The sequence below is a fragment of the Sarcophilus harrisii genome, chromosome 4, assembly GCF_902635505.1.
Source record: "Sarcophilus harrisii chromosome 4, mSarHar1.11, whole genome shotgun sequence".
Lineage (NCBI taxonomy): Eukaryota > Metazoa > Chordata > Mammalia > Dasyuromorphia > Dasyuridae > Sarcophilus > Sarcophilus harrisii.
In genome coordinates this window covers 173,140,606-173,160,381 of record NC_045429.1, presented here as the reverse complement: position 1 = coordinate 173,160,381, position 19,776 = coordinate 173,140,606, and the positions used below count along the sequence as shown (strand labels likewise).

Genomic DNA, 19,776 nt, shown 5'->3' with positions numbered 1-19,776 from the left:
TTTGATAGTTACTAACTGTGTAAACATGGTACAATCTCTCTGAACTTCAGATTCCTCATTTGTAAAATTAGGGAGGGACAAAATCCTCTAAAGTCCCTCCAGCTGTAAATATATGATATATGAGCTCTTTTAAAACCATGAGAGATGAATGGGGGAAGTAAAGGGAACAAAAAAATTGACATATTTCTCCATCTCTTTTTGTCAGTTCATTTTATATATATATATATATATATATATATATATATATATTATACATATTTTAAATATGTATATATGTGTGAATATACATATAAACATGAATGTTTATATTGGGGCATGAGGTGTACATTTTCAGTCACTTTTAGCCATGTCTGACTCTGTGACCCCATTTGGTATTTTCTTAGCAGAGATACTGGAGTGGTTTGCATTTCCTTCTCCAGCTGATTTTACTGATAAGGAAACTAAAACATAAAAGTTAAATGGCTTGCCCAAGATCACAGAGCTAGTAAGTATCTGAAGCCAGTATTGAACTCAGGAACATCAGTCTTCCTGAGTCCAAGTACAGTACTCTATTCACTGCACCACTCAGCTACTGCAGATATATACATACGAACATCATGCCTCAACAAAAATGATGTGTGCTAGGATTTTCACTTGTTTAGAAGAACTGATTTTTTAAAATTATGTTGCTTTATTCTTGGGGTGTGTTTTAAATTCCCTCCAGTCTCTCAGCTGGAAAGAATTTCTAGGAATATATTCAAAGCCAAGATTTATAACCTATTTGCTTTAAAACTTGGCTGCATTAATTTAATTGATGATACTATTTTCTTTGCTTTTTAAGTAGCATACATGTATCAAAGGTTGTAAAAGAAAAAGTGTTCAAAGAAGTTTGATATTTGCTAAACTTAAAGCCATCTCATCAATAGAAAGTACCTTCCAACCAAGTTATACAATCATTCATTTAACTCATTATAAAGGTAGATGTGAGCAGGCTCCACAAAAGCCCTGCCTCTGTCCTAGAATAAATTCCCTCTTAACCTATTTGTCTTTCCAACCTGATCAAATAGTTCTTACCATATATCAACAGAAATATATTCTTTTTTCAACACTCTGGATGTTTATAATGGAAGTTTAAAAGATTACAAATGCAAATTTTATCTATTTTTCACTAATGGAGGGAAATTGGTCAAGGAACATACTAGGAAAGAAGAAAAAGCAAAAGCTAACCACTCTAAGTAAGAGGGAAAGCTTAAAATCAAACAAATTGCATGTAAATAATGAGAATGCACCTATTTTCAAATTTTGCTTAGTACATAGCACACAAGTGAAAACTTAGATCCTACATTTTAAAAATTCAACTCCATTCAAGTCAACAAGAATTCATTCATTTTTTTTAAGTATCTGCTATGTGTCAGTCACTTATGCTGGGTGCTTGGGATATAGGGACAAAAATAAATCAGCCTCTACCCCCAAGGGACTTTTTTTTATATCAAGGCTAAAAGCTAGCTTTTATAGATATGAAATTAACTAATCAAATAAATACTTAAAAGAACAGACTGCTTTAGCTTTAACATATTATTTTTTCCAGAGGGAGCAAGTGGAGGAAGGGAAGGCATTGAAACTCTAGCATCATTCCTCATGCAAAGAAAAGTCTAGTAACAACCAGAGATTCCTCTATAGGACACCTCAAGATGTTCCATTACCTATGACAGGCAAAAGCTCTCAAAGAATTCCAAGGGTCTTGTTTCCTTTCCATTTACCATTTCATCTCTTTACTCAAAATGAGAGATCACAGCCTCTTCTCTACAAAAATTTTTCATCAGAGGAAGGAAATTCCATCCCAGAGAGGTGCCCAAACTTAGGAAATTACAGGTATACATTCTCCAACTCTCCCAAATCATGTTATCAAATCTTTTAAAAATATCTTGCTGTACTTGATACTTGTAATCCTAAAATAATGTTCTTCTGTCTCAAAGTGAGCTCCTTTTTCTATGTAATTACTACCTTTCCTAAAAACAACCACAAAGATTCAATATATTTTTTAAGATTATTAAATACTCAATGTGGTTTGAAAAACTCTGGAATGTCATTAATAAAACCAACACTTTCAGGAACTTCTAAAATGAAAGTAATATTGAAAATGGATTTTAGATACTTAACTGGCAACTGCACATACTCTTACATACACCTATTCATCTATTTTACCTTCTTTAAGACCAATTGGTCTTCGGATGAATAGTGCAATCAATGTATAAAATAGCAGATCTAATCTTACTGAGTTGAAAAGAATCACAGGAAATAGTTTAATTCTCTGTAGCTAATCATTCCCTATCAGTTTTATTTCCCTTTTCTTTTGAAGACTTACTGGCAAGAATGTAAATTTATTAAATACTTTGTCTTTCTCCAATTTACTAGGATTGTTGGAGGGTTAGTTACTGTTGTCTGGGTGCTGGTCACTTACTTTCCCTTTTGCTATTTGACATTTATATAATAATAAGCATTCCTTCCTTCCAAACCTGACTACAATTGCATTGACTCCAAAGTGCTTTTTGTACAAAACAAGCTGAACCATCTTACTTGGTAAGCTGTGAGGGAGAATTGTGAAGTTTCAAGGAATAGTTAGTGCTATTAAAAACTTGCTTTTTTTCTTTAAGGGATCAAGCTATTTTGTGGATGTCATACTTTAATGGTGATCTTCTAAGGACCATACTAAAATAATTATTTACTTTGTTTAGCTGAAATCCCCTACATTTTTTGTCTCCCTTAATGACAATCTGAGATCCTTGAGAGCAAAAATTGACTAGTTTTGATTACAATTTAGTGCATAGCTTTTGTATGGAGCAAGTGCTTAATACATATTTTTTCATTTATTTATTCATTTAGTGTCCATATTTCTCCTCCAAATTAAACCAAACCATTTTTTTTAAATTTTCATGCTCATCAACTCAAAATTTGGCACACTAGTGAATGATATATTATGAGACAATGTCCTCTCCAAATCATATGGACATTATTTGATAAAATTCCTTTCCCTTCAATCAGAGCTTATAACTGAAATTAAATAAATCAAACCTCATACAGATCTATTGTTCTTTACCATCCTCTAGATATAAAGGGGGGGGGGGAGAGGAGGAGACACACAACCTCTTGATAAGGTCTAAAAATACTTGTCTGCATAGATAGCCAGATTCAGCAGCACATGCCAATATAGAGTTTCATATTACTGTTGTGCAAGTTTTTATGAGGTGATGTTGTTTCCTTATCTGTAAGACACACAAAATTCTTAACCCAAAAGGTTCTATCGTCATTTATTTTCTAGACTGCAATTAACTGATGCCCTCTAGTGGTCTTTAGGAAGAAAACTCACTAAACTCACTACCATTCAAAAATTTATACTAAGTGGGGACTGTGAAAGCAAATAGCCAAAGTGATTCCTTCCATCAAAGGGCTTACATTCTAATAGGGAATGGGAAATGTATACATACAAGTATAAACAAATTTTATGAAACATAAATACAAAGTAATTTTAATGGGGAAGACTATAAGGAGAAAAGGAGTGTAACTGGGAAAGGTCCCCTATAATTTTTTTTTTCAGTTAAATGTTGAAGGAAGCTAAGGGATTTTAAGAGACAGAGATAAAGAAGAAGAACATCCCAGACATAAGATTTAGCCAAGGCAAAAGTATAGAAATGAAACATAGGGCACTGTTTATGAGAAACAGCAAATAAACCAGTATTACAACAAAGAATATGTATAAGAAGACTGGAACAATAAGAAAGTATTTATGAAAAAATCATTTAATTTCCAAAAGAGATTATATTTAATCTAGAGGTAATAGAGAGTTTTAGAGTTTTTAGCAGAGGGTTGTTGTTTGTTATTGCTGTTTATTTTCTTGTAGATGATGTTTTCCCATCTTTTGGGGAAAGACACAACACGGTGAAATTTGTTGATGTTTTACAATAACTCAAATCCAATTCATTGAAGTCCCATTTGGGAGGGTTTTGGGCAATGATAAGAAGTGGCTTGCCATCTCCTTTTCCAGCTCATTTTATAGATAAGGAACTGATACAAACAAGTTTAAATGACTTTCCCAGGATCATACAGATTTGTGCCATATGAGAAAAACATCCTTTTGGCAGCTGGATGGGAGATGGATTAAAATGAGACAGAGAGCATTTACAAGGATGGGTATCATTCACACAAATGATGAGTAAAAAAGGCAGATGTCTATAAGATATAGCATGAAGACAGTAATGAAAAAATTTGGTAACTGACTGAATATGTGGGTTAAGTAAAAGTGAAGAGTCAAGCTTGGCACTGAGTTTCGGAATCTGGATAACTAGAAGTATGGTGGTATCCTCAACAGTGATAAATGACTTCAGAAAAGGAATAAGTTTGATGGAAAGCAGGGTGAAGATGCCAATAGAACACTGATTTGGTGGTATGTAATTGAAGCTCAGGAGAGACAGTAGGGCTAATATTGAGATCTGTTCATTATCTGCATAGAGGTGATAATGATATGTGAGAACATATAAAGATAGAAGATATGAAGACCTAGGAAAGAGCCTTGGAGTGCCTCTACAGGAAATGGTTGTTACATGACATGGACAAAAATCTTATAAGGGAGACTGAGGAGCAGTCAAACAGGTAATACAAGAAGCAAAAGAGAAATGTCAGACTTTACTATGAATCTAAAAGTTATCATGTCACTTAAAAATATTTATTGATGGGTTTTGTTTTCTCATCAAATGCATTTCTAAATATGCCTTCCCTCCCAAATCACCAAACTTTTCCTTGTAGAGAAGATGTTTTTTTTTTTAAGTTCCAGAATATCAACATTCAGTTCCAATCCATCAACACATGCATAACCACATGTTCCCTATTCCACACATATAATGTGTTGCTCTCTTATTTCTTCAACAACAGAATCAAAGTATATTTCTCATATCTTCCTAGAGGTTATTGTTTAGTCCTATTCCATTTTCCTTTCTATTTACATTGTTATCATTTTGTATATTTTTCCTAGTTTGACTTGCTTCACTTCCTATCCTGTGTTTCTCTGAATTCCACATATTCGTGATTTCGTCCAGTGTGATAATGTCACTTCTTTTCACCTTTTTTTTATAAGAATATTTTCTCCATCTTATGGTCTTAATCATGTCTTCGTGTCTTTAAAACAATCTGATCTTCTTAAGGCAAAGAAAAAACATTTTTTTTTTAATGGAGTCACTTTTTCTTTCCATTTTGCTAATTCTTTTCTGAGGATGTCATATGATCGATTTGGTCTTGCTCTTAGATGAAAGAATAAATGTGACAATATGCAGAATAGGAAGCCTAACATAGAAAAAAAAAGCTCTTCTAATACCATCTGGAATATACTGGCATAACCAATTTGATGTCATCAATTATTTCCAAGCAATCACAATTTTAGGTAAAGTAATGTTAGAAGGGACAAGTAGTACCATAAGGATAATACTAGAATGCAATTAGACTAAATGACCTTTTAGCTCTAGGTCTTGATGTCACATGACTAATTCTAGAAGTCTGCCAAATGACATCATAACATTTCATTACAATTTGGAACTGTTATGATCTATAAAGATTTTTTATTAGAAAAGGAGATGTTGGTTGAAGTAAAGTAATATTGGATGGCTGGATAGATAGATAAGTAAGTAGGTAGATAGATGATAGATAGATGGATGGATAGATAGATAGATCAAAAAGGGATATATATATATATATTTCAGTGGTTAAAATGATTAGTGGAAACGTTCCCCTTTGGAGGGGCAGTATTCATAGGTATCTAGTCTGAACACAAAAATTTTAGTGTGTTTCCTTACTGCCTAAAACTGTATTATGAATTAAAGATGGCAAGACAAAGGGGAAAACTGGAAGCTTGAGGATGATACATGTTTCAGTGTTAGAATGTTGATATGAACACAGAGAGATTAAGTTTGCCAAAATTCCATAGTACCATCTGATTTGTGGCATGCAAAAGGAGAGAATAAGTACATAAACAAACAAAAAGCAAGAAGCTTATCTTGGGAAACAAGGTTGTTTCCAAAAATCCTGAGAACCATTGGGATGCTTATGTCTTTAAAATCATTCTTTTGACAATTATGTTTCCTAGTTCTCACTTAATTTCTCTCTTTATTCTTAAAGATTTACTGATGCCTTTGTTTCCATATCACAGTAATTTCCAGATACACACATTTCCTACCATTCACACACCAAAAGCACCTTCTCTTGTCATAAAGTAAAATGTTAAGAAAAACTAATTAACAAAACTATGTTTGTCAGTACAATATGTGCAACATTCTATCCTCATATACCCTCAAAAAAAAAAAAAAAAGCAAGTAATGATGTTTCTTCATCTCTTATCTAGGACCAAGTTTGGTTATGACAATTATCCAGGGTTCAGCTTCAAGTGTTCTTTTCATTTACATTATTGCAGTCATTGTTCTCACTCCATTTCTTCCAAGTGTTTTTGTAGTGACCTCTAATAGTGATTCATTTAGCAAAGTGATCTTAACTCTCCTCTTAACAGCAGGTAGGCTGAGAAATACTGAATCTTAGAAAAGTAGGACACTACATCTAAGTATTTTGTTGTTCAGTCGTTTTTCAGACAAGTGTGATTCTTCATGATCCCAGTAGAGTTTTTTTTAGCAAAGTTACTAAAATGGTTTTCCATTTCCATCTCCAGCACATTTTATAGATAAGGAAACTGAGTCAAACAGAGTTAAGTGACTTACTCAGAGTCACATAGGCCAGTTCTGAACTCCTGGAGAATGTGTTTTCCTGCTTCTAGTCCCTTCACTCTCTCCACTGTGCCCCCTAACTGCCCCAGATTGAATATCTGAGTAGAAGACACATAATTTTGTCCTGAATAATGATCACCTCACTGGCCTCTGAGATCAAGCCATTCAGATTTTAGATGGAGATGAATATCTGTAGAGAAATATATAAGCATATTTACAGATATCTCAGAGATTCTTCCTCATAGAGAACAACTAGAGTAGTGCTATTTCAATAAAAGAAAGTAAGAAAAGAAAAAAAAAGCATAGTTGACATTTAAGTGGAACTGCTCTATCCAAGCTTATAGGACCAACACAGAGTCAATGAAGCTATAGCTATGATTGGTTGGCATTGTGTAGCAGAGAGTGAAACAGAAACAAACTTAAAGCTCAGAGGAGGTGCAGTTTGTTTAAATAATAGTAAGTAATTAGGCTGAAGACAAAATCAGCGATGGCATTTTATAATTACAATTAATTTAAAGGTTAATTTCCTTTGGTGCTAAAATCTTATTTAAAACATTTACCAGGAAAGGAAATTAGGATGTTACTATCAAGATTCATAGAGTACTTCTGGGAATCCATGCCTATTATCACTAGAAAATTGGGTTAGGCTCAAAGTGGGAATTTCAATTCATTTTAGTATATAATAGATGGCAGTAGGGCCCTCAGTCAGTGGGGTTGGTTAGGGTAGGGAGTGTAAGATTTGCATTTTCTTTGTTTGTAGGATTAATTGCAAATGTTTCCAACAAAAGGCCCCAGTTTATACATGAACAACCCTGACATGGAAAGAAAATTGGTTATGGATTGCTGCCTTCGTAACTAATGAAGTTAATGTTAAAGGAATTCCCAAGAGTTGATCTGAGGCATGAAGCACGCCCATTCATGCACATAAACACAACTAAATGACATCAATTGTGGAAGTAGAGAGGGAAAGGTGTGCCAGGTAGCACTGTGTGTGACTCCCTTTGCAGCACCCCCCCCCATTTCTAGTCCTCTTTTTTCCTCATCACTCTGTGTCTCTGTTGGGAACCCTCATGCTTAAAGTTTCCAAAAACCTAAATAACATAACAAAAATGCTTGAAGAAAATAATAATCTGTTTCAGCAGCTCATCTCTATGGGACCTTGTTTAGTAAAATCAATGCATAATAGTAGTAGCCAGGGGAAGAACTTGCTACTTTATATTCATCTGATTTCCATTTATCACCATTACTGAGTTTTCTTAAATGAAACATTTTTAAACAAGTGTCTTTAAATATTTTATTGCTGCCATTGATGTGGAAACTCATGGAAGCATAAAATATAATAAATTTATGGAGGTAAAAGGGGATTTAGTGATCATCTAAGACAAACCCTTTATTTACAGATTAAGAAACTGAGGTCATTTAATTTATCCAAAGTTACAGTAATTTTCAGTGGCCAAACCAGGAATAGAATGCCATTCAGTTCATTATCAGTCCAGTAGTTCACCCAACTCACTCTGTCTCACCCAACAGAATAAAAATAAAAGATACTGGGTCAAGGAGATCTTTATAACAAATGTGTCTCTTTTAAAGAATACCACATTTTTGCGACAACAATACTAGTCATGAATGAACTGTCTCTTTGTCTTAACACCAAACACGAGTACATTCCTGTGCCACTTTCACAAATTGGCTACAAAAATGTTTTAGTAACCACCGGTCATATTGGCTTATACAGCTACTACCCACCCTTAAACAAAGATGTTTAATTCATGCCCAAAATTATAAGTTTTGCATATTTAAAGAGAAATGTATACAGATATAATTCGTCACAAATCACATGGCAAAAAATATTCATGCACTACATAAATGTATATGGTATGCATGTTTCACACTCCGATTTCTCTGAACATTTATATGGGAATGCGATAGCCAATCTTAATTTAGACTGATATATTTAAGTGCACTGTGCACTCTGAATATCTCTTGGGATGTTGGTTGAAAGCACATATTCATGACTAATTTAACTAGCTGGCTAGAGCATGTCACAACAGCTCCCTCACTTTCACCTGAATGGCATTGTCACATCCAATTGAAGGCAATTTCACTTGAGTGAACAGAATACAGCCAAGTGGATTTTTAAACTACTCAGACAGTAGAGCGTGTAGAGTCAACCCAGATGCTTGACCCTTTGAAGGTAGCTTTGCCATTTATGTGTTAATTGTCTTAATAGAGTTTGTGTGATTTTCCACATTCATATCTAAGTATTGAATCTCTTTGAGTATGCCATAATTGAAAGAATAATGGACTTGAATTCAATAAGAATGTAGTCCAAAATCCAGCACTGCCTCTTACTAAGGTGTATGATTGTAGGCAAATCACTTGATCTCTCTAAGCCTCAGTCTCTCTACTTATAACCACTTGGTTATAATAATTTCTATAGGAACTTTCTTAAAGGATGAGGCTCAGTTGAAAGTCTCTGTAAAGAACGGGAAGCTATAGGATAGTATCTCTCACTAATGGGTCCTGACCCCAGACTAATACATGTCTTCATGGAGTGGAGTCCAGATCTTCTCCTGCTTTCTGGTTCATTATGCTCCCACAGTTTGCCTCTCTCTGTCTCAGTCTCTCACACACATATACACACACATACACATACAGGTGTACTGCCATAAAGAATAACAACAGGAGGATGGACGATGGAAGCTCAGCCCAGGCTAGTTACAGAAGATGGATATTGTGTAAGGAGGGAAACATCGAGTATATAAGCCAGTTTTATACTACCTGCAGTGCTGGAATATTCTGGGTAAGACAAGCCCATTCATCCATGTGAAAGAGTCACATGTATACAATCTGCAACAGAGATGGAAGTGAACAAAAGGTGAGGATTTTCAAGTTTATAATAGTTTAAACTAATTATTTTAAATTGAAAACCCTTCCCCCAAAGAGCTTTTGTATATATGGGCTATATCTGTCAGTATATACCAGAGTGGAAATTAAAACATCTTCATATTATTATGAAAGTAGTTTGAATAGTTGGTGATGTTCAATTGTTTTTCAAACATGTTTGACTCTCTATGACCCCATTTGGAGTTTTCATGGTAAAGGATACTGTATCAGCTTGCCATTTCCTTCTCCAGCTCATTTCATAAATGAAGAAACTGAGGCAAATATGGTTTACCTACCTAGATCACACAACTAGTTAAGTGTCTGAGGCTAGGTGTGACCTAGATCTTCTTGACTCCAAGCCTGATGCTCTATCCCCTGCTTCACCTACATGCCCTTGGACCTTACATCCTTCCCAAAAGTCACTTAGGAATTAAGAAGGGACTTGCTATTCTAGAACTAGGGACAGTCTCCTATCTGAAGAAAAGGTTCTCCTATGGTTGGCAATTTTATGACACTAAGCTTTCCTTAGTTAACAAATTCACCTTGTATAAAATTCATCATTTCTGCAGGTCTCTGTGCATGTAAATTACAAGCTAATTGAAGGTATCTCATCATATTTTTGTATTCTCGGGATCTCGCATATAGTAAGTATTTAAAAATGCTGGTTAGATGAATGAATGCATAAACAAGTGCTTGGGGTTCTTGTTTCATCCTTAAACCTGCAATGTAAAAAAAAGTACTTATCATTGCAAGATTATTTCCAGGTGCTTTTCAATAATTTAAGAGTTTAATTTAAGCATAGTATTCAGAATGAGAGAGCATGAAATCCTGCTGTACACTGGTCACATCATATCTTGAGTATTTTGTTCTGTTTTAGGCACCATATTTTAAGAAGAATATTTGCAACCAGAGTGTGACCAAAATGGTAAGGGGACAGGAGATATATATTATGCATCATATAGGAAGATCAGTGGAAAGAATTCTCTATTTATCCTGTTGTAAGAGAAGACTTAAAAGAGGACATGATATGTCTTTAGTTTATTTTGATAACTGTCATTTGAAGAAAAGTTGGGCTTATTTTACTTAGCCCCAAAAGGCTGAACTAGCATTATCAAGCAAATCCTACAGGCATAAGCACAAATGTGTGGGCAACAGAGGGCAGCATACCTATAGGCAGGAGGGAAGGGGGGTGGAGGAACCCTTTCTTACAATTAGAGCTATCCAGCAATGAAGTGGATTGCCTGTGGAGGTAGTGAGTCGTAACCCCCCTCCCCTTTTGAAAGGTTAAATGACTACTTCAAATAGTTGTAGGGGAAATTTCTGGATTGTTAATATGCTGCTGCCTACTCACATCATTCACTATGAGTCTTTCCATTACCCTTCATGTCATCTGAGGTAGGAACTGTTTTGTTCTTGTCTTTGTATTCATAATGCCTTACCAAAAGTTGGCTCTTACTAAATGTTTGTTGAATTAAATAGACTTTAATTTGATTAGATGAGTCAGTCCAGGAATATTTGCTAAACATTTATTATATGCTAGGCATTGTACTATAAAATTGGAATAAAAGAAAGAAAAAAAATACAAGCATAGTGCCTGTTCCCATTGAATAGGAAAACAGCAGGTAAATATCTGGGTACATACAAAATATGTGTGGAGTAGACTGAGATCATCTTGGAGGGCAGGGTATTAGCAGCTGGGGAAAGCAGAAAAAACTTTCTTAAAGAAGATAAGATTTGAGTTATAATTCTTTCAAATGTGAAGGAATCTAGGGAAATTAAGATATTATTATGAAAGTACTTCAGGCATAGGGGACAGTCAGTATCAAAACATTGAGAAAGGGGATGGAATGTTGTGTTTGAGGAATTACAAGAGTGGCCAGCATCCTGGTGAAATAAAATGAAAGAAGACTGGAAAAAATGAAAAATCCAAGTTATAAAGATCATTTAATAACAAAGTAGGTGAAAGAAAGGATAGAAACACATATTCATGACAACTAGCTATCTAGAGCATATTACAACAGCTGAGTTAAAATCTGGCCTCAGATACTTACTGATCCTGGGCAAGTGACTTAACCATGTTTGCCTCAGTTTCCACATCTGTAAAATGAGCTGAAAAAGGAAATGGCAGACCCTCTAGTATTTTTCCCAGAAAATCCCAAATGGAGTCATGAAGAGTTATACATGATTGAAACAACTGAGCAACAAAAATGACAAAGGTGTTTCTATTTGATTCTAGAGATAATAGGAAAGCACTAGCACTACTTGAGCAGAAGGCATAACATGATCACTTTAGAAAAATCACTTTGTTGGGCTGAGTGGAGGCTGGATTGGAGAGGGAGAGATTTAAGTTAACTATTAGAAAGTTAATGCAGTAAGTCCAAACAAGAAATAATAAGTGGTGGCTGTATGAGTATATAAATGGGGTGAATGAAAGTAAGAAAGTACTGAAATCACAAGCCTTATTACTGGGAGGATGGTGTTGCCTTCAACAATATTTAGGAAATATAGAATAACTCTGAAATAACAACTGACAACTATATATGTGTGTGTGTGTGTGTGTGTGTGTGTGTGTGTGTACGTATGTATATGTATATGTATTTATAAAAGACGTAGTCCATGCCTGCCATCTAGGGGAGGGGATGGAGGGAAGGAAGGGGAAAGTTGGAACAGAAGTTTTTGAAAGGATCAATGTTGAAAAACTACCCATGCATAAGTTCTGTCAACAAAAAGCTATAATAATAAAAAATAATAATAATAATAAAGAAAAATAGACATGTGGTTCAAACTTCTCCCGCCCATATTATAATCTCAAGAATATCAATCCTATCACATTTTATTCCCACAATTTGGTTCCAGGAACAAATTACCCAAATAAACTATAGTATGTCATTTATTTTTTGGATGGATTTTTTGAGTTTATCGTTGTATCTCAAAAGAAGAAACTTCCTTTACCAAAGTGAATAAGGAATTATCCTGACATGTTGCATGGATCATTGAAAGGCTAAATGACTATTCTACGCTCGCATAACTGATCACTTCAGATGTGAGACTTGAACAGAGTTCCTACAACTCTTAAGCACTCTCTTTAGCCCCTCCACTATATTTTCTGTCTCAGATTTTTACTGAAATGGAAATTGAGACAAAATTGGAAGATGTCTTTGAAAACCTCAAATTCAACCTCTTGCCCTTATTCACAAGTAACTGAACACCACCAACCAAACTGGAAGGATATAATACTTCATTAAAAATAGAATATAATTAGCCTCGTCAATAGGAGAAATGCAAACAGATGCCTTTACAAATCTGAACTCAGTTATTTATGGGAATCAACCAATCTATGAACATTTCTGAAGTCTCCATGTGTCAAATACAGGATATACAAAGAAAACTAAGTAATTAAGAGAGAAAAATTCCATTTTTTTAATTGAGAATAAAAGTTAGAGGAAATCTTTAAAAGAAATAATCCTAGGAAAATTACTGAAAATGTCTGTTATCAAGGAAATGCTTTGGTTATCAAAAAGACATTGGCATAATAGGTATTATGTTTTTTTCTGCTTTGGTATGACAATGAGCCTAAGGGATTAAATAAGACTTGACTGGGGACAAAGTAAAAGAGAAAGTTTTATAATCCACAAAACAGGACCCTAGGAAGACCCTGAAAAAATATTTTTGATGAATAAGGTTAAAAACTGCAGCATCTGCACTGATTTAGCTAACGAGTCTCATTTCAGTCAAGTCACGTCTCTACTGCCAGGAACATATCTGTAGCAAGGCACTTGGAGTGACCTTTCAGGCACAGCCAGGATAAAGCACCCAGTGAGAAGGGCTACATTTTCTGTGCTTAGAGAAAAATAGCTCCAAGTCCATGGGGAGCTTTTAGCACAGTCCAGATACTTCAAGCTTTGTATAGTCAACTGAATCACTGCCACCATGAAGCTGGTGTAGCAGGGGGCAAGAGAGCACATACAGTTTGCTTCTTTGTGATTTGGCCTAAGGTTGGTTATGCTCTAAATCTCTTTTGTAGAATTGGCAGTAAGGACCCTTGACATCCCCTCCTGTAGGGATAATAAGCATAGGCATTATTTTCATTTATCCACACAAATTCCTTTAATGCCTATAAATCAGGTTCTTCTAAACATGTATGTTCAGCTTTCTGGGGATAGCCATAAAAGTCTCCCCTCGTGGTCTTTTCCACCTCTGTCTTCAAATGAGTGTATCTTGACTGGTGACTTTTTCATTAACAACAGTGGTATAATTTTATGTTACTATTCATCACAGCTAACACATATAAAAATATATAGTTTAGGGTTGGCTGAATTCAGTGTTCATTATTAAAATGTTTAAATGGAAGGGGAAAGCTCACTACAGGACAGAGTTTTTACAAAAGATATTTATTCAGAAAGCATTTTCTACCACTTAGTAAATTCCTAATTCTACAATATTAGTGCTATTAAATGACAATAATTAAAATGGATATAGCATTTTACACATATAAACTAATTAGTCTTCCTATAACCTCTCTTGGAAATCAAATATAATTATGCCCATTTTGTAGATAGGAAAATTAAGTCGGATTATAAATATAATTTGTATCAACTATAAGGTGATAAGATCCTGGCTCTAGTCTTTGCTGTATGATGTGGGTTAAATCATCTGACCTCTCTGTACTTTTATTTCCTCATCTGTAGAGTAAGAATAATACCTATCTTCCTTCCTTCACTAAGTTGTTATAAGGATCAAAGTATAGTATGAATGAAAGTATTTTTAAAACCTTTAAAGCAAGATGCCTGTGAAGGTATTATTGTTCTTGTTAATGAAATGATTTCAGCAAAGCAAGAAAATGTTTGACATAAGTGTTTGTAAAGTAATTGATTATAGGTAGGTCAGTATTTTAAAAATTATACAGATACTGTCATTGACCTTTGATATGTGCAACTTTCTAAAACTAATTCACAGCACTTCAACTCATTTCAATAAATTACCTGTAAGAACATGTACAGGTTATAATATGTAGCTCATGGTAAGAAGCAAGTATGGCTCCCAGTAAAAACTAGATTTATGCTGCCTTTTGTTTGTCCAAATACTCATACACCATATTAAAAAGCAAGGGCAGTCCTTTTTGTCACTAGTAGGGACAGAATCTTGGAAAGATGACATCAATTCCAGCTAAATCCTTAATCTGCTTTCCACTTTCACTGATGAGGCTTTAAGTAATGTAGGGAATATGCCAACATGCTGAAATGAAGACTTCATTTCACCCTTTGGAGAAATTAGCATTGAAATCAGAGCCATAAGGGATGAATCTGAGAAAATCACTGCCAAAATGTGCAATTAAAGAAAAGAATGGTTACTTAAATATTCCTCCTTAAGATATGGGATACAAAAAGAAATGACTTTAAGAATGTAACAATTACAAGCCTCTTCAATAAGGCAAGAAAGATGACTGAGGCAAATAAATGTTGGAGCTATTATCCATCTTAATTAAAAATCCAGGCCAGGGTGATTTTTTCATCAGTCACTACATTATATTGTCACATTATTCTCAGAATACAAAGAAGAAATAGTGGAATGAATAATAAATTTTTATGGGAAGATATTCCATCCCTACTGGCTCTGCTTATGAGCTTTGAGGATGGAGTTGGTGGGAGAGGGGTGGAATGAAGGTCCAGGACAAACCCTGGTACCAGTCTGGATTTTGGCCAAAGAAATGAAAGTTCCTCACCTGGGAGGAACTTGCTCTTATATACCATAAGAGGAACCATAAGATATAAACTAGATTACTGGCAGTTTCTGACCACTTGCCTAGTATTTGTAAGTTAAAGTATCCTCCAGAATATCAGATGTCAAGAGGGAATTTTTGTGATGTGCTAAGAAAGAAGGAAAATCTATAGTCAGGAAGTCAATAAAACAAGCAGACCATCAATAGATATAATTAGAAATAGTCTGAGCAGGGAAAAGGATGGGTCACTCTCAATTGAAAAATGATGTCAGAAATTTGGCCATGGTGGCTTTTGGACACAGAGACTAAAAAACAAGAGTTTGAGAGGTCTCTCCCTGACATCTGGTCAAGAGGATTAGGCTAAACTAAAACTAAATGAGAGCCAATAAGACACTGGTGGAGGGGATTTTCTATGGATTAATGATAAATAACCAAGGAGCTCGGGTGCCTCTATGATAGTTGGGCAACTCTAAGATGAATGGCAATGATCCTAGTAGTGAAACCATTATAGCCATCATGCCATGTGCCTCATAATAAATGGGCCAAATCTGGAGCACGTAGGTATGCAGTGGATAAAGCACCAGCCCTGAAGTCAGGAGGACCTGAGTTCAAATTTGGCCTCAAACACTTAACACGTCCTATCTGTGTGACCCTAGGCAAGTCATTTAACCTCAACTGCCTCAGCAAAAAATAAATAAATAAATAAAATGAACCAAATGTAACTATAAAAGGAGGTTGAGGAGGAGAAGGGATTGTGAGAATCAGGAAACCAAAAAGCTTGTGGAAGCAGTAGCAAAAAAACTGAATTATTTTTAACATAAATGAGTAAATTTCATCTAATGGGAATCGCCAAGTTTGTTAGAAGAGATTTATGACTAGAATATCAGTAGAAAATTACTGTTTTTTTAAAATACTGTATTCAAAAGTAACAATTAATTAAAAGTAATACTTAAAGTGGGTATTAGAATAGTGTTGTAAATCAAGAAATATTCATATGAGAAAAAACATAAGCAGCGTAAAAGAACATGTTGGTAAGAATCTATGAAAGGAGAAACTGTAATGTTTTTGTATTAGAAATGCAAAACTATTAACTATTACTAAATTAACTAAACTATTAACTAAAGCTGTTAACTATTCTCAGGCCTTTAGTATTATTAATATTCTTGGATATTTTCTCCTATAAATTACTGGGTTTTTGCATTAATTTTCTTCTTCCTGTGTTGGACCTAGTACTCTATGTTACACGTGCTGCCTGTGTTATTGTTATGTATGGATTCAGATATATGTGAGCAGTGTCTTCCCTCTCCCTTCAATTTCATAATAAGCTCCTTTCAATTAGGTATATGTATTACAAGGATATGTGTGGATAGATTTGTCTGAATTTTAAGATATACTTTATCCCTGGCTAAGAGCCCATAATTCCTGCATTTAAAGCATGGCCCAGAATACAAATCCTATTCTCCGACTTCTTGACCAGCTGTTCATTTCCCATATCTTCCTTTCTCTTCCGAAATCCCTTCCTTAAATTGGCAGCAGTGACAAAAACACCATCTGTGCCCCTAAAGTCTTTAGTTTCTTTCCTAGAACTTCATAATCCCTAAAAAGATTAAGGATAAAGAGTTATTCCTTCAGACATTTACTTTCTCATAATAATAGCTAGCATTCATAGAGCTCTTTAAAGTTTGTAAAATGTCCTACATATGTTCCTCACAACAACTTTATGAGTTCTATTATCCGCATTTCAGAGATCAATCAATAAAGATTTATTAAGTGCCTACAATTGTCCAGGCATCATGCTAAGGGAATAGGGATACAAAAAGAGGCAAAAGTCAGTCCCTACCCTCAAGGAGCCCACAATCTCATGGAGGACCCAACATGATAATATGCAAACAAATGCATAAAAAACAAGCTACACATAAGATAAATGGGAAATAACAAAGGAAAGGTTCTGGAATTAAGAAAGGTTCAGGAATCTTTTCTTTAAAAGATAAGAGTTTAATTAGAACTTAAAGGAAGCCAAAGAGGTCAGCAGTCAAGACAGTGGAAGAAGAGTATTCCAGGCATGGGAGATAGCTGCAGAGAATTTCCAGAGCCCAGAGATAGAGTGTCTAAACGTGTAGAAGAGCCAGGAGGTATCATAAGATTGAAGAATGTATGTCTGGAAATAAGGTGTACAAAGACTGGAAAAGTAAATGGAGACTAGATTATGAAGGTCTCTGAGTGATATCATGATTGGATCTGAACTTTAGGAAAATATCATTCAGAACCAAATCGAAGATAGACTGGAGTGAGAGAGACTTGAGGAAGGCAGATGCACCAAAAGGCTCTTGCTGTAATCCAGGAATAAGGCGATGATGGCCTGCATCAGAGTGGTGGCAGTTTCAGAGAAGAAAAGGGGGCTTATTTGAAAAATATTGCAAAAAGTTGACAGACTCTGGCAACAGCTTGGATACAGGGAATGAAAGATAGTAAAGAATTCAGAATGACTCCTAGGTGGTGAACCTGAAGGATTAGGAAGATGGTGTTGCCCTCTACAGTAATAGGGAAGGAAGATAGCATTTAGGGGCAAAGATAATGAGCTCAGATTTAAACATGTTGAATTTGAAATGTGTACTAGGCATCCAGTTCAAGATGTCTAAAAGGCAGTTAAAGATGCAAGAGTGAAAGTCAAAAGAAAAATTGGAGCAGATTAGGTAGTTGAGAATCATCACCATAATGATTTTAACTAAGTCCACAAGAACTGATGACATCACCAATAAAGGAAGTATAGAGGGAGAAGAGAAAATGGCCTAGGACTAAGGGACTCCTTTGGTTTTAGGGTACGATCTGGAGGAAGGTCCAGCAAAGGAGACCAAGAAGTAACAGTGGGATAGAAAAAAAAAAAACAGGAAAGAATTGTGTCTCAAAAACCTTGAGAGGAATGAATATGTAAGAGAAGCGAATGATTAACAGTGTTAAAGGAAAATTAGGATTGAGAAAAGGTCATTAGATTTGGCAACAAAGATCATTATTAACTTTGGAAAGGTTAAGAAGAGAGTAAGATAAAAAAAGTGGAGAAATAAATAAAACAAAATTTTCATTTTGAAATATGAAAATAAACTTTTCAAGGAGTTTAGCTACAAAGGGCCAAAGGCATAGGATGATAATGAGGATGGAAAGTTCCATTAAGAATTGTTTTCTTCAGCAAAGGGAGACATAGCCATGTTTTAGGTAGTAGGAAATAAGCCAGCAGAGAGGAAGAGATTGAAAATAAGTGAGAATGGAGATAACAGAATGGGCAATCAGCTGGATGAGACAGGATGGAATGGGATCATTTGAACAGTTAGAGAGGTTAGCCTTGGCAAGGAGTAAGACCATTTCATCATATGAGTCAGAGGTAGAGGAGAAAATGGCAAAAAGCATCCAAGTGATGGGAGGGAAGGAGAGGGAGAGGAACAGGGGAAGAGCTGTGGGGGAGGGGTCATAATATACGGCCTCAATTTTATCTGTAAAATGTGAGGTAAGATTCTCAGTTAAGAAAGCAACTGGAAGGAGAGCCATGGAACATCTGAAGTGAAAAGTTTTGGAACTGCTGGAATAGAGAATGAATGTGAGTTGATAAGGGAAGTAGAGGCGATGAAAAAATTAAGGCTGAAAGAGATTAAGTAGATTCATTATCCAGATTCATTTTAACTAATAAGTACCTGAAGCAAGTTTCAAACTGAGCTCTTCCTGACTTCCTCCACTATGATAACCAACTATCTTTATATATGAGGGAGACCAGCCTGAATTTTTAGAATAAGTGATTAGTATTAGGCATGTACAACAGCTCCAAAAGCACAAACACTGAATGCTGTATGTTGGATATTCCTCTCACTTACTATAATGGCTGACAGTAGGATTCTCAGACCCATATTACAGCAAGCTGCCTTATAGTTGAGTCTCTTTTCATCATGAGTGAATTTGTTTCCAGTGGTTCCTAAGCAAGACTTCTTTTTATAGCAGACTTTCCTTACAAGGTTCTTACATCAGCAGTAATGGAGCTTATAATGACTTTACAAATAGTTATAAGATTATGATCATGAAAGGTAGGTACTATTATTATTCCCATTTTACAGATGAGAAAACAAGTAAACACAGGTTAAGTGACTTGCCCCATGTTCACATAGCTAATGAGGGTATAAAACAGTATTTGAACTCAGGTTTTTCTAACTTCAATTCCAGCTCTTTATTTATTATTCCAATTAACTGTTTTATTCATTTATGTTTAATCAATAATTCCTGACCTCCCAACTATTAATATCTATGAAAATGTCTTCTGAAGAAATTGATTTTCTCACCTCTTTCTCCTCTCACCTCTGACAATATGATGAGATATAGCTACTCATATCTTGCCTTTTCACTTTGCAGTCATTTTCAGTGCATGGAATTTTTTGTAGGAAGAACATGATTCAA

The 19,776-nt window shown here is 35.0% G+C and overlaps 1 protein-coding gene across 2 annotated transcripts in view; it reads left to right on the top strand.

Moving 5' to 3' along the window:
• NKAIN2 (sodium/potassium transporting ATPase interacting 2) overlaps nt 1–19,776 on the top strand; it is a 215,116-nt gene that overhangs the window by 181,551 nt on the left and 13,789 nt on the right. The window lies entirely within an intron of this gene.